The sequence below is a fragment of the Hesperophylax consimilis genome, chromosome 15 (genome assembly GCF_061612785.1).
Source record: "Hesperophylax consimilis isolate HC1 chromosome 15, BYU_Hcon_1.0, whole genome shotgun sequence".
NCBI classification, from domain to species: Eukaryota; Metazoa; Arthropoda; class Insecta; order Trichoptera; family Limnephilidae; genus Hesperophylax; species Hesperophylax consimilis.
In genome coordinates, this window is record NC_142850.1 from 13839497 (window position 1) to 13855113 (window position 15617).

Consider the following 15617-nt stretch of genomic DNA (forward strand, 5'->3'; position numbering starts at 1 on the left):
CGAGATGGATCAATAAAAACAAGGTTAGAGTCACGACACCTTATGCCTATGTTTAACACCAAAATGCAGTACCGTTCATAGTAACTTTTGTAATTTTCAAGTTTTTCAATGCGGTAAATAATATATGTACATTTTTTATTTCCACTATTTGTTCCATTCTAACAATCTACGAATGTATTATCTGTAAAATAAATGGTAAAATACAAATTTTATGTGTGTTTTATTTCGCGTATATGAGCTATAAATACTTGGGTAAAATCGTGAAAATGATAAAATATAATGCTTTGGCGATGTCCAGGTATTGTGAATATATTTTTTTTATCATTTTTGTTATAATTGTTAATATAAGGAGCAACTATGCCGATTTCGAAATTCTCAAAAAAAAATTTCACTCCACCTTAATGTACAGTAACACAATAAAAAATATCATTTTAATTTCCTTTACTGCAAAATAAGTTATTATAAATGAATTGATCGAAAGCCTTTATTGCACATCGAACAGCTTCTAGTTGAATATTTTTTAATACATTTTTTTTTAATATTTTAATGATATAAGCTTTCGGATTTCACTACATAATACTAGAAGTCGAGAATTATTTCAGTGCAGAAATTCTGGGATTAACTACCATATCATCAATTCCTCATTGCCCAGAATAAAATGGGAGTCGGTGAACATCTTCAATTTATCACGTAAAACAAATACAAAAATTGTTACTGAGGCAGTTCAGCTATAAAAGCTGCTAAAAAGGGCGTTAGTAAAAAAATTATAAATTGTCATTAAATTAGATATTTGCACTTTACAGTCATACGTGGTAATATCTAGAATATGTGTGTCAACAGTGATTATCATAAATCCAGCGACACTGAAAACAATCATAAAGATTGCAAATATTGAATTTAATGCCCATACTGTAATATTGGTGTATAATCAACTGATATAACAATTTGCTCATAAACATTTGCATAAAACACACGCATATATCATAATAAATGTTGCAGGAGTCAATAGAAAATCATCGCGTATCATAAACATTGGGATAATTAAAACTTCTTTATTATCAGCATTGCATTTATAACTCTTCTGATATGACGTAGTCCAATTACTATGCAAAAATGTAGAGATACTTAGGTATCAACATCGAGATTTTTTTTTTTCAGTTTTTCATATTCCGAAACTTGACGGGTTGTTTCGGAGGATTTGAACAATTCATCAAATTTCAATGTTGATTTCCGGGTTCTGTGAAATTCCTATTCAAGTTCTGTTATTATATCAGCATAGCGTAGTTGCTTGAGAGAACTGAAATAAAAACAGAACTTCTTTCACAGAACCTGAAAATTAACTTTGAAATTTGAAGAATTGTTCAAATTCTCCGAAACAACCCGTCCTAAGGGTCAGTTGTATTGACTGCAGTCACATTTAACACTGTCGCAAATAGACCATCGACGAAAGTTTAATTTCATTTTACATTTACGCTGTCCCCGTAGTAAGCGTTCAAAGATGGTTTGAAAGGGAGATATGTAAATACTAATGTTAGAGGGAGCGCACTAATATTAAAAAAAACGATAATAATTATGAAAAAATTGTGAAAATATTTAATAAAACACGACCCGTTTGAAATAAAGCAAAAATCTCTCTAAAAATGCTTTAGTTGCATTTAAAAATACACTGTGAATTTTTTCACGTCTATAACTTATTAAATAACAGAACAAAACGTGTTTTTAATCATTTTCTTGAGCTTAATTTGCGATTTTTTTCTATCGAGGGAATTTCATATAATTAACGTTTCGACATAACAAATGTGTAGATATTATCTTCAAAAATAACATATATTTTTTTGGAAACTTAAAAACTTAGAGTTAACAAGAAACTTGTTATAAATCGGTAGAAAATGGGTATGCGGGGGCTTAACCGTCGATTCTCGGCCCCAAAAAAGCCGCCCAGTATTATAACGGAAATTAACCAAACACTGACAGGCCGAAAATCGGCGGTTAGCAGAAAACGTCAACATATTCTAAATGGCGCTGATCATCGATTCGTGACGATTTCAAACGATTTATCGGAAAACTGGACCTAAATGATTTGTAAATAATTAATCACTGAAGACGATTTAAACAACTCTTTTTCAGTTTGACAATAGTCGTTAATATTGTCTTTGATGATTAAATAATAAAATTTGAGGTTTTACTTAAGAGGTTATAAAAAAAATATTTAATTAATTCACCATTCCAAATGTAATCAATCTATTATCTGTATTTTTTGTAAAATTGTTATAAATTGCCCCAAAGAAACTGTCGGAAACTTGGATTTAAATTCTAATAAAGTGGTTTAATGAAACTATAAGGATGGGTTGTTTCACAGAATTCAACCAATTTATCAAATTTCAACGTTTATTTTCGGGTTCTGTGAATCTCCTATTCAAGTTCTGCTATCATATCATTATAGGCCAGATACTTGACAGGCCAGATACTTGACAGAACAGAAATTGAAAAGAACTTTCACAGGACTTGAAAATTGACTTTGAAATTTGACGAATTGTTCAAATTCTCTGAAACAACCCGTCCTAACTATTCTAGAAAATCTATAAAAGACGAAATAGATATGACAGAAGATCTAGATCAGTGGTTCTTAACCTTGTTGGAGGTACTGAACCCCACCCGTTTCATATGCACATTCACCGAACCCTTCTTAATTGGAAAATACATATGTGCACAAAATGACCAAAACCATTAAAACATGATTTTCACACAAAAACAAAAACATAATAATGAATATTTATTGCAAATCAGTGTGACTTCTGCTGTTGTCTTTCAGAGACCAGTTCAGAAATGCTCAGCTTTACTTTGGCAAGTGCAACTCTCATGTCATTTCGCAACAAAGTCTGTTCCATTTCTTCGTTTTTATGTCCAGCATCCTCGAAAAGGATTGCTTACATGTTGTAACAAACGGTATGAAAATCTCCAGAGCTTTCTTAGAAATAACAGGGTACGTTACCATTTGTTGACACCAAAACGTTGAGAGCGTTGTTGTTCTGAAGAATTGCTATTGTACCTGGCTCTGCTGAATTTCAATGATTTCATCGAGGTATTCATCATTGACATCTGTTGTCTCGACACTAAAAGTGAACGGCTGTGTCATTCATGCTGGATATGACTCTCTTGTAGGGATGTATCCGTCGAGAGACTTTGCAAGCTCATCTAAGTGCGTGGCAATGCTTGCTTCAGTTCCGCGGGTACAGATATGTCTCCGATTCCAAATACATCTTTGATCTTACTTACACAGTCGTCTAGCAGGGGAAAGTTTGCGAAGTTATCGTTCTCTGTTCGTCGTTTCCATAACGGTAGCTTTTTGAAAACCCTTCAGGCTTTATTCTGATTCGATAATGTCAACTCCACAGCCCTGCATCTGTTTATTGAGATGATTGAGAGCTGCTAAGATATCATATGAGTCGGGGGTGTGTCTTGACCTCCGCCGAACCCGCGAGACTGACTCACCGAACCCCTAGGGTTCGATCGAACCCAGGTTAAGAACCACTGATCTAGATAAAGTAGTAATCCATTCTAGACCAACTCATAAAAAATACAATTTTTGACTCAGAAAAGTGCAAATCCAGGAATTTTGTATCCGTTAGACAGCTAAAATAAAACATAAAAACCCATTTGTACCTTTTATCTGAATAAACTTATTTAAATATGAGATATTGTACGACCTTGAATAATCTAATGAAGCAAAAAAAATACACGAATGTAGTGAATGTACCCATTACCTTGGTTTTCTAATTTAACACCGACATTCACACATAGCGCCAATGTTGCAATAAATTGTCATTGATCACCGAGTTTCCCAGGAACGCGTCATAATTCCTAGTAATGCAGAAAGCGATGCTAAGATATCAAATTTCGTCATTGTTTTGAGAGATACGGATTAGTATTGCTACACTCAAATTATTGATGGTACCGCTATAACAAAAGGTGCACGACGCTAGTTGCACGTAGGCTACAAGACCGCACTGTGCACGGGTTAGCAGTTATAAAGGCGAAACATTAAACATGCTATAAAACTGCAACAGCGGAATTAGCCAAAGCTTTACTGGGCGATATTTTTCATGACATTCTTATTCTGCGTCAGAAAACACTGGAGTAAAAGTAAACGCAAGGCAAGGCGTAAACGAAAATCGTGTTTCATTGCGGAGGCGATAGCCGATATATTTATAGATTCATGAAATAATGAGATACGATACAATATAATCAAAGTGAGTTTTAATATTCGGTGCATTGACTCACAATTTAAAGCCTTGCTCTTTATCTTTGAGGGTGAACTGCCGGCGTCGCACGGGCATTCAGAGTTTTTCGAAATCATATGTAGATAGTAATTTTCCTCCAAAATTTCATCAAACAGTATCAAAATTCTGCTTTAAGGTGAACAGAAAAATAATAGACTTGTATTAAAAAAACTCGTCATAGAAGTTACTGAAAATGCCCTGTAGGGTAGACCCAAATCTTAATAGATCCAAAACCCAGTTCACCTCGGCATAGGATATCCTAGTTAGAGGAGAACTAACAAAATATTATACGTCTGTTTTATAATCATATTTCACATAGGAAAACGTAAAAATTACAGTTAAGTTTATAAGTTCTGTGATTTAGTCATTATTTCGAATGACTGCCATGACGACCTCCGAACCCATTGTTAAAAAGGTTTTTTTTATTTATGTTACAATATTTATCATTTTACAGAGTTTATCTAAATCTAACATAGACACGTAGACAGTGACCTTTCTCTTTTTTTGCAAGTCAATCTACATTACTAACACACTTTATAATTCGATTCCAGAAATGTACAAAACCATAGCCAAAAATAAAAAAAAACTCGTGATTTAGTCATTATTTCGAATGACTGCCATGACGACCTCCGAACCCATTGTTAAAAAGGTTTTTTTTATTTATGTTACAATATTTATCATTTTACAGAGTTTATCTAAATCTAACATAGACACGTAGACAGTGACCTTTCTCTTTTTTTGCAAGTCAATCTACATTGCTAACACACTTTATAATTCGATTCCAGAAATGTACAAAACCATAGCCAAAAATAAAAAAAAACTCACAATGAAGAAATATTTTTTAAATATTTTTAAAAATTAAAACCAGTAGGTAAATCCATATTTATATAGCTTTGACTGTTCCTTTATTTATTTATTTTTCTACTTAACCTGTGTTTTAAAAATTATTATGCAGTGTTGTATTTTTGATATTTTGATGCTAATGTAAAATTATATGTACTGACTTCTGTATGTATTCTTCTTTTGTATTCTGTTGCGACTTATGTATTGTAATTTCCTCCCGTCCTAAAATGAGTTTTGTAACTCATCGGGATTGCCCTAGCAAGAAAAATATATATTACAAAAAAAATTATAAAAAAGTGTGACAAAAATTTCATCAGTCTCGGAAGAAAACGAGTCCCCCAAAACCCCCCAGATTTTTCATATAGAAAAATAACATAATAATTGTTTATTGCAATTTTGTTTTTTATCACTTTAAATTAATGGCATGGTACGTGAACGTTATATGCGAAAGACTGTAAATAAATATTCGCGAAAGACGTAGGACCAAGTACGTGACGAAAGTCAGGTGAATATTGAGTTCAGACGTCAATGATGAATTAAAATTGCACAATAATAGTATGCAGTAACATCATCGTTGGCTGTTTTAAAGACTGCTGATTTATTAGTTTATTACATGTGTCATAATGCAGCCTTTCACTTGTATCAACCAACTCTGAGAAACTCAAGTGTTTGCATGTTTAAAATATACAATTGTTTTATTTGCAGAACAAATATTATACTAAACCATTGTGACCAGATTATAAAAAAAATATTTTTAAGTATTTCGGATTATATTTAATATAAATTAAATTAAATATATTTAATAAGGTTTTATATTTTAAACGCATATGGGCACTAAAAGTATTAAATTTAAATTGATGAATCAAAAATGTCAAATTTCTATCTTTACTTAACTAACAATCACACCGGTTCTCATAAGGGGCAGGCAGAGAGGACGGACTGCCAAACAACTCTGCACTGGCAAACACATTCCTTACTGTTATTCTGACTCTTGAAATGACCCGACTAAGTATTTGGTTCACTTGATCGTGTCATGTCCTTCCGCCCCCGACTTATTCTACTATTCAAATTCGCGTCCTATATTCTCCTTTCTTCGTTCATTCGCTCTACATGCCTAAAGCATCCAAGCGTTCAAGCCCCCGCAAACCCAAATTCTACCGATTTATAACAAGTTTCTCTTTTAGTTTTTAAGTTCCAAAAAAAAGTTATTTTTGAAGATAATTACTATACATTCGTTATGCCGAAACGTTAATTATGTGAAATTCCCTCGATAGAAAAAAATCGCAATGTAAGCACCGAAAATTATTAAAAACACGTTTTGTTCCGTTACTTGCTTATCGTATAAAATCACAGTGTATCTTTAAATGCAACTAAAGCATGTGTCGAGAGATTTTTGCTATATTTCAAACGAGTCGTGTTTTATGAAATATTTTCACCATTTTTGCTTAATTATTATCGTTTTTTTAATGTTAGCGCGCTCCCTCTAACATTCGTATTTATATATCTCCCTTTCAAACCATCTTTGAACTCTTACTACGGGGCCTTAATTTTACCAATTACGCTCAAATTGACCTTGCATTCTTTGCGAATCTCCACAATTCTGACGAAAGCATTACATGGTCTTATCAAGCGTAGGCCTCAGGGATCCCATTTATATAGGATTCAGTCTACTTTCAAGTAAGCAATTCCATGTCAATTCCTCACTGTCATACACGGGGATTCTTCGCTTCTTTGAACAATTTTTCGTTAATGCCAACCGCGTTCAGTCTTAATAGAGTTTCCTGCATTTACCCTTTACCTCCCTAAAATATAAAAAAATAGATAATTGTACCAGAGTGGTAAATGGTCTCAATATCGCCCTGGTGAAAAATCACCGCTCGGAATCGGAACCACGTCATATCGAAATGCTTCAAATGGCTATGGCTTTATTTAGTGACGCGTCTGAATAGCCAGGAACTTTCCAACTTTTAGCTTTATCACCTACTCTTCCTCTCTGCTCCCTTCAGGATCACGACATACCCTAATTGGGGACGCCATAGTCCCACTGGCTGCGGGCAGTTGAGACACTTGAACGGCTTCACACAAAACAACGGCTCAACAAAACTTTAAGAAGTACGTAATGGATATCAGCACAATATTCGAGCCAGAGAACATACAATCTGTCGATACGATAGAGACGAGTCACACATTCGTAACCACAAATACACATTAAAAATAATTTATGTTTTTTAGTAATTAAATTAGGTATTGTGTGTTAATGAATTTTTATGGTAAATAAATAGTTAAATACGCTTTGAGTACTTTCCTAAGTAAATTATTTCACAGATTTTTTTTCCAAGTGTATCTCTATATATACAGATATTTTGTAAAACCATGCAATGTAATGTCAGATTTGCGGAGATTCGCAAAGAATGCAAGGTCGATTTGAACGTAATTGGTAAGATTAAAAAATATATATAATATATTTTTTAATACTAGTCCCCGGCGGCACCCGGGCTTTAAATGGAGTTTTTCGAAATCAAAATTAAATAGTGATCTTCCTCTTGTATTGAAGGTCAAATGTGTAAAGTTTCATCAAAATCGGAATAAAACCGTAGATTTGTATAAAAATTAGATTCACGCCGCCTGCCGGCCACAAACTCTCCTTTATAAATTAGATCTCCTTTAAAGAATAAGACTCACGATTCAATTCGACTACTTTAATTTATTATTTCATTTTTCAGCTTCCAACAAAATTAAAATTATGATAGTATAATTTTTTTTCATTCGGTTCGGTTTTAACAAGCAAGGGTATCTTTAAAATGATTTAACTGTATGTCATATGAAAGGTAAAAATGATGCTACTTGTAAAGGTACCTACTTATTATTATCGTTAATTTTAGAAAATGCATCCCGTGACCCAGATATTGTACATCGATGCCTAGTTACCCACATAAGTTGGCATAAGTTGGTTACCCGCAGTAAAAACAAACAAACGTACGTATCTATAAAAAATATGTATTCTTCTAACCGTATTATGTTACGTATTAACCGTGACATCAAATCATACTTTGCCTATCCACAGGGTATTCATTCATTCATTCATAACGGGTGTTTTACACAATGTTTATTTTCGTCCCGATCCTATATGGAAACTGAATTGGAACAATATGAAAATACTTTGTATTACACGATCACGATTTCCATACAGATGTTTGTTTGCCTTTAAAAAATAAATAATATTTTATTACGGTACTAAACCGGACAAAGCATTTATCATTTGCCATTGCCTTCAACAAATCATCATAAATAAAACAGAAATTCGCAATAAACACGTGTTATCAATATTTTAAATACATAAACAATGACAGAAGACAGATGTCAAATAATGTCCGCCATCTTAAGCTGTACGAAAATCGGCACCAAAATAGCTACGTACTTTTTTCATCCCTAATCCATAAGAAAAGATGCCCACATGGAAGCTGGGTGACAAAAATAATATAAATAAAAATGTAAATGCTCGTTTATTCAAAATCTTAAATCTCCAAAAGTTCTTTACCGATCACATTTTGACACGGCGTTTCATTGGGTTTTTTTTATACCTACTAGTATATTATACAAATGTCGCCAGCTTACGTTGGACGTAAAAACAAAACGTAAACTGAATATATCTACATGAGAATTTTTAGATAATGTAATTATGTATCACGAACTGAGTAATTATTAAGAAAATATAAATGCTTGCCTATTCACAAAAAGTGATAACAGTAAATAAATTTTTAAAAGTTTTTTATTTTTTATTATGCAGTTTTTGTCTTCGATCTAAATGGGTTGAAGCAAGATTGTACCGATATATTTATATTTGTTTGAACTAAACCCGGATTTTCGAATTGCGGTTTTCCAAATGTATCACCTTTTCGAGGTAAACTGTTCTTCGGGTATACGTGCAAGCTAAATCATAAGGCATGCAACATGATTAATAGCACCTCAGGCATAGTTTTACATATTATCGGAAACAGTGACTGGCTAAAGTTGCACGAATTAAGCCATTACGTCAGTGGTGCAAGAAAAAATTTTCATACACCAGAGCATCCTTGTAAATCAGGTCCTAACATATAGTTTAGTTTAGTTTCATGACAGTTTAGCTCTAGAACGCCTAGAAAATTTATTATATTATTTAAACTGGTTAGAATAAGCTGACTAAAAATATATATTTAAAGGCTTCTTTCACCAGTCGTGTTTCTGCTATATAATTATTTTATTTTAAAATGAAATGTTACATTCGAAGACAACCAATATTACAGAAACGAGGAGGATCTAAAGTTGGTTACAATAACCCAGTGGCTAGGGCATTTTCACGAGATCCCGTTGTTCAAATCCCGGTCGCAATAACTTTTTTCTTATTGAATTTCGTATAGCATATTTTACGATTCGTTGAAAATTGATGTAGTTACAATAGTGCATGATAAAAGTCAAGTGTGCAAAATTTCATCAAGAAATATCAAAATCCTGTTTAAGGGGTGGGAAAAGTGGATGGGGTGGATTTTCGAAATCCCGTATAGATAGTCACCTTCCTATTGTTCAGAAGGTGAAGTGTGCAAAAATTCATCAATCTTGGAATAAAACTGTAGATTTATATAAAAAAACAAAACCAGACCGCCACAAACACTATTATCTGTATAGTATTATATAAATAGAAATGTAGAAGAAGAAGATAGAGAATATATATATATGAGAATACATATATAAGATAGATAAGTATTAAAATCTAACCCACGGAGTGGAAAGACCCAAAATATCCATCATATTATATAATAATATCCCCCAGTTTTATCAATTCCAACTTTAAAACCAACTTTACCAAGTTTCCGTTAACTTTCAGTTTAGAAATGTGTAGATACGCGAAAAGAATTGCATAAGTGCTGTGACATCTCTTCAGAACACAGACGGTGAATCATCTTCACGAGAACAATGTTGTACGTGTGACCCAAATTATTAGCACATGGCGTCCGTGTTCCCATTCCGACCTTGGCTAAATATTGCAAACCCATTTCCAAGCAAAAGGCACCTACGTGATCGATTTTAGTCAAGTCAGCAAATCTACCCACGTAAGCCAAGCTTCCCAAGAAACAATACTAAAAATAATTTCAGCAGAAATCATATTTCCGTGGAAGATTGCATTAAAATATTTTTACGGATTCCCCGTTATGTGACTCTTGTCAAATTGCAAAAAAGGGTTGGTGAAAAGGGATAAAGAAAATATTATAACTGGCACAATTCACCCTTCATCAAACTACAAGCCCTGCCATGCACGAATATGGCTGGAGAGTGCATATATAAAATATGCTTTTACCGTTGGTGATAGGAAGGGATGTCGGAAAGCGGAAAAGATATATCTGATGTAGGGATGATCCCGTCACGGGACGATTGGTGAGGAAAATTTGTAGACCATATGAAAAGGGAGGATATATTTTGTGTATCTACATAGGTACCTCTCATATTACATATTTAATCGAATTATTATTGAAAATATTAAGATGGAATATCATAGCTTTTTTAACTTGGATTCAGAACAATGAAGTACCTACTGAGGTACAGGCGAGTAAAGTTTTTTTTTATTTCTTGCACAAAAATAATATTTTTGGACGTGGAGTTCTCGTGAGTGTGATATGTTTTACGTTCTCGTGGTGTGAGCAGATCTAATTAGTTCAATTCAGCTAATATTCGTCTAATGGGAGGTTTATACAACTCGTTCTTGAGTTCCACAGTCCGGCTGTGGAACAATTTGCTTGCAAAAATTTGCTTGCAAAAATAAAAAAATAAAATGGAGTTCTACAAATTAAACTTAATAACAATAAATAAATAACAATTTGCTTGCGTTTCATCCCTCCTACAATATGGGTCTCTGCAAGACCCATCCTCATTCCTTCCTCTCCTTAAAAAGACCCTCCACACAGCATCCTAAAAAAGAGATAGGCCCTGAGGGAAATTATTTTCATCGAGGCCTTTTGTGTGGAGTTAACGCAACAAAATTAAAACAGCTTAATAACGCCACAAAAAAAAAATTAGTATTTTAATAGTATATTATATTATCTAGTATGAACGACATATATTTACTTCCGTTAATTATTATAGTACAGAACAAAGAGAGTAACTACGTTTTGACTCTACAGTTCTAATCATATCATAAACTCTATCCAAATGCGTAAACCATTTAACGCTATGGAGTATGGCGGCCTTCACAGATATGTATGTGCAATCAACTGACAAGACAAATGACCTTGTGATAAAAACAAATACATATTGCGGTTAGCCGCAATAATTTATCACGTTTGATTTATGAAATTAAGGAAATATTTTTTAATGCCCATTTACGCAGGACGCCTGCTGTCATTAGAGATAATCAACATCATTTTAGATACGTTAGCATAGAACACGGAGGTTAATAATATGAATTATCATAAGTAGACAGAACTAGTCACTTAAAATTTCATATATTTAAAATTCAGTTAGGACTTGTGTGAAACCGTACAAGACAGCTCCCAACCGCTTGGAGCCAGTGAGACTATGGCATCCCCAATTGAATATGTTGTGAGGCTAAAGGTAGTATGTAGGGGAAGGATATGAAGAGGAGGAAGGTGGGGAAGTACCTGGCTATTCAGATCTGGCGACCAAACACTTCTAAAGCCATTTCAAGCAATGTTCCAATTCTGAATGGTGGTCTTACACCAGGGCGATACTGAGAGTATCTTCCAGTCTGAAACGTGCAACAAATATGCTGTAAATCATTTTAAATGGGTAATTTGTGAAATAACACAAATTAATCAAATAAAATTTTCTTGCGTACGCCGGGATTCAAGCCCGCGACCTCTGGCTTGCTAGTCAAGAGCCTCATTCCTCAACCATGGAAGACGTCAATTTCGGGTACTATCCAATTAGGATTTGGCTTAGGTGTTAGCGGTTGAATCCAGTCCCTGGGGAGGAAGGTCCAATCCTCAGTCAAACAAAAAATCTTTGAAATTAGCTACTAACCGGCCCAAGAGATGGCGCAACTGAGTCAAAAATTGAAAATAGATTTTACACATTAAAAAAACTGGTTTTCACGGGTTGTTTTTTTATTGGTGAGTTTGAAGATACTACCTCTATTTCGTGATTATTAAAAAAAATATTACACCTTTCAGATTTGATCATTTCAGATCAAAAAAAAACTATATTTGTATAACAATATTGAACATATTACTTACTCATAGTGACAACGTGATACTGATCAATGAGGGATATATATCAATGACAATAATACACATAATATGTAGGTGTTTTAAAATGGAGAACCGATTATAACAAAATAATTAACTTTTGAAATGCCAATCGAAAATTGACCGGATTAAATAAATTGATACATAATACTTGACAAATAAAATCATTTTTACTAGTACCTACCGCTTCATTACATTACATTTACAACGTATAGGTAACCCGTGTCCGGGCATTCGAATGGACAACAATAATAAAATCATGTGAAAGGCGTCTAAAATTTTCGCCTGCGGTGTCGATTTCGATTTCGAACTGGGGCCCTTTGCCGTTACAAGAATTTAAAAAAATATATTGGTGTGCAATGAAGCTACAATTAGAATTATATAGACGCGGTGTAGAAATCTCAAATTGGCAAGCAAAAAGTATATCAATAGGTGTACTTTCAATTTCGTAGTTTTAAAACTAAACTGACACGCGTCGTGTAAGGTCATGTACCTCTAAGTAAATTGCCAAAATGTCCTCGTGTGTGATGAGAAAGTTTTTTTGAAAGTTTAAAATAGTCTTTTATCAATCTGTTTATTTATATGCTTGCGGTAAAACAACATACAAATCAGCAGTAACAGCGAGTATCAACAACAACCGCAGCCATTTTCAAACCGTCGTTGCTCTATTATGGCATGGCACTAACTTGATCACTTGACACCTCAAAATCCATCAGGCGCCCAGGCTTGTAAACTCTAGTCGGCCTTGAGGTAGTATAAGACGCAACTTTTGAAGACGAAAACGCCGCCCGGTTCTACCGTTTATTTCGTTCATACATATGAATTTTTTATGTCTATTTTTGCCATACGTGATCAATCTTTGAATTAAGGATTTACTGAAAACATCGTGTTTCTTACTTGTCAAATTTTATTTTTATTTTGTATAAATTTTATTTTTGTTTTTGACAATAACAAATCTAGATGTACTGTAACGTTACTGCTGGTGTGTTATCTATTATTTTAAACTTCCTGTGGTGTGTTTGTCTACTTTACGAATATTTAGGAGGCGGTAGCCACTACTGTCGGTCTAACCAAATACACTATAATATTAATAATACGTCCGATTCCAGTGAAATAGTGGCAAATTTAACCACTCTAGCCTATATAGGGAGCTAGTGTAGCAAGTTGCCATCAGAATGTTTGGGAAACGTCAGAAGTTGGAGGTATTATTAATATTATAGGGTAGTGGTCTAACGAATCTTTCCATACTAGGTACCAACAGGAAAAAAATTATAAAATTAGCGAAGAATTTTAAAAACATTTTTAATTACAGATATGTTTTCAATCACAACAGAAATGAATTGGTTGATCGTCGGTTAACTTATTTTGATCCACAGTGGATTTGATGTACTTCAAATGCTCCACAGATGCGTTCGGATTATTCGCTAAGCGAACAGTAAAGAAAATTCATCAGCGGCGGAATTAAATTACCCAATAAAGTATTTGATTAATTCATAACCAGCGCAGACCCGTGAAAATTCACGGGATATTATAATTGTAGGATTGATAATTGAAAAATTACGAAATCTGACTTAACTTTTCAAGATAAACCCTAAAAAATTTACATAAAAGAAATAATTCCCAGTTAAATGTTTAAGAAAAAATTTAACATATATATTTGAATTCTTGACAGCAATTCCCATTTTCAAAATGAAAATTAAAAAAATTTCTGTTCAAATATTGTATTATTTACTCTTCTGCAAGTCTAGGATGAATATTTATTTTTTGGAAAAAATTTATTGAGTAACTTTATTGATTTTTCTGTTTCAGATTTTCGTTTAGAAATCGCTAATATTGTCTTCAATAATTAAATATTACAATTTGAGGTTTTACTCAATAAAGTTATTTCAAAAAATAAATAAAACAAAATCTTTTTAATCACTTTAGTGAGTATGAATTCACGACTCCGTAGTAAATACACTTTTACACTTTTTTTATTTTTACTGTTTCTTTACACATATTTTTCTTACCATAATCCACACTATTACTTTTAATTTACCTTAATGTAATCATAAATCATTATTTATTATTAACTATGTACCTAACACAACTGAATTACTTGTTACCTATCTTTGTAAAAGCCCATTAGGGCGTAAATAAATAAATAAATAATTTTCAACGTTTATTTTCGGGTTCCGTGTAATTCCTATTCAAGTTCTGTTATTGTATAACTATAGGCGAGTTACTTGACAGAATTGTACAAATTCTCTGAAACAACCCGTCCTTAGTGTTTTTGATATGAACATGAGCAAAAACAGTTTTTTAATCATTTTTGTGAAATAATTTTTTGTGCTACAGAGCACTTTGCGTGTTTAATATCAATGGTGTGGAGAAGATAATAATTGTATATTAATTGACTTTATTGTTATTGGTGGGTGACTAGCGAGCTCCTACCTAATGAGTAATGGCGTATTGAATAATTGTATGCGTTTTAGGATATTGACACGATTCGTATCATTCATGATTTATAGATAAACTGTATGTTAGTTTAGTTATGTTTATTTTGATACATACACATCATATTATGATAAAATATTTGAATGTTGCGATAAGTAACCAAGTACATATTACACTTTTTCTTGATAATGTTACATTTTTAAATATCTAATTACTGGGTTAGGTAGGTACAAGGTACTAACTTTCACCTTTCTAAAATTAATGCCGTAGTGATTGCCTTACAAACTGATACAGCGCTATGTACGTTTGTAACAGTATGTATCGTCAATTAATAGGTACTTTTGTACGGTATATTTTTTTCGTCTCACGTATGGCAACTCTGACACGCCTTGATTCGAATTTTAGATTATTTCTGTAGCTACGAAAAATAGATAATTTTATTATTTTTAAACTTTGAAAACTACCTAAATCTGGTGTTGCTATAATTACCAATGGATGTAATAATTTCGGTTGAAATACCAGATTCAATAACAAAAACAACAGATAGAAACCTGTTTATTTGTTAGATCTTCACAAATTGGACAGTACGCGTGATACACAGTATGCTATAACCTTCAACGACAAATTTTCGGTGTCAGCTGACATTAGCAAACAAATAAATATATCACACATCGTAATTAGATAAGTTAAAACATTGTCATACTAGTATATCATCTAGAAGTAATAATGACTATAAATAATACTGGTGATAGATGAATTCATCCCATTGCGACATAGTTCCACATATAGGACAAGCACGAGCCAGGGGAGAGCGGGCAAAGCT

General features: G+C 33.1%; 1 protein-coding gene across 2 annotated transcripts in view; it reads right to left on the reverse strand.

Moving 5' to 3' along the window:
* Positions 1-15617, reverse strand: part of MICU3 (Mitochondrial calcium uptake 3) — a 223592-nt gene that overhangs the window by 207558 nt on the left and 417 nt on the right. The window lies entirely within an intron of this gene.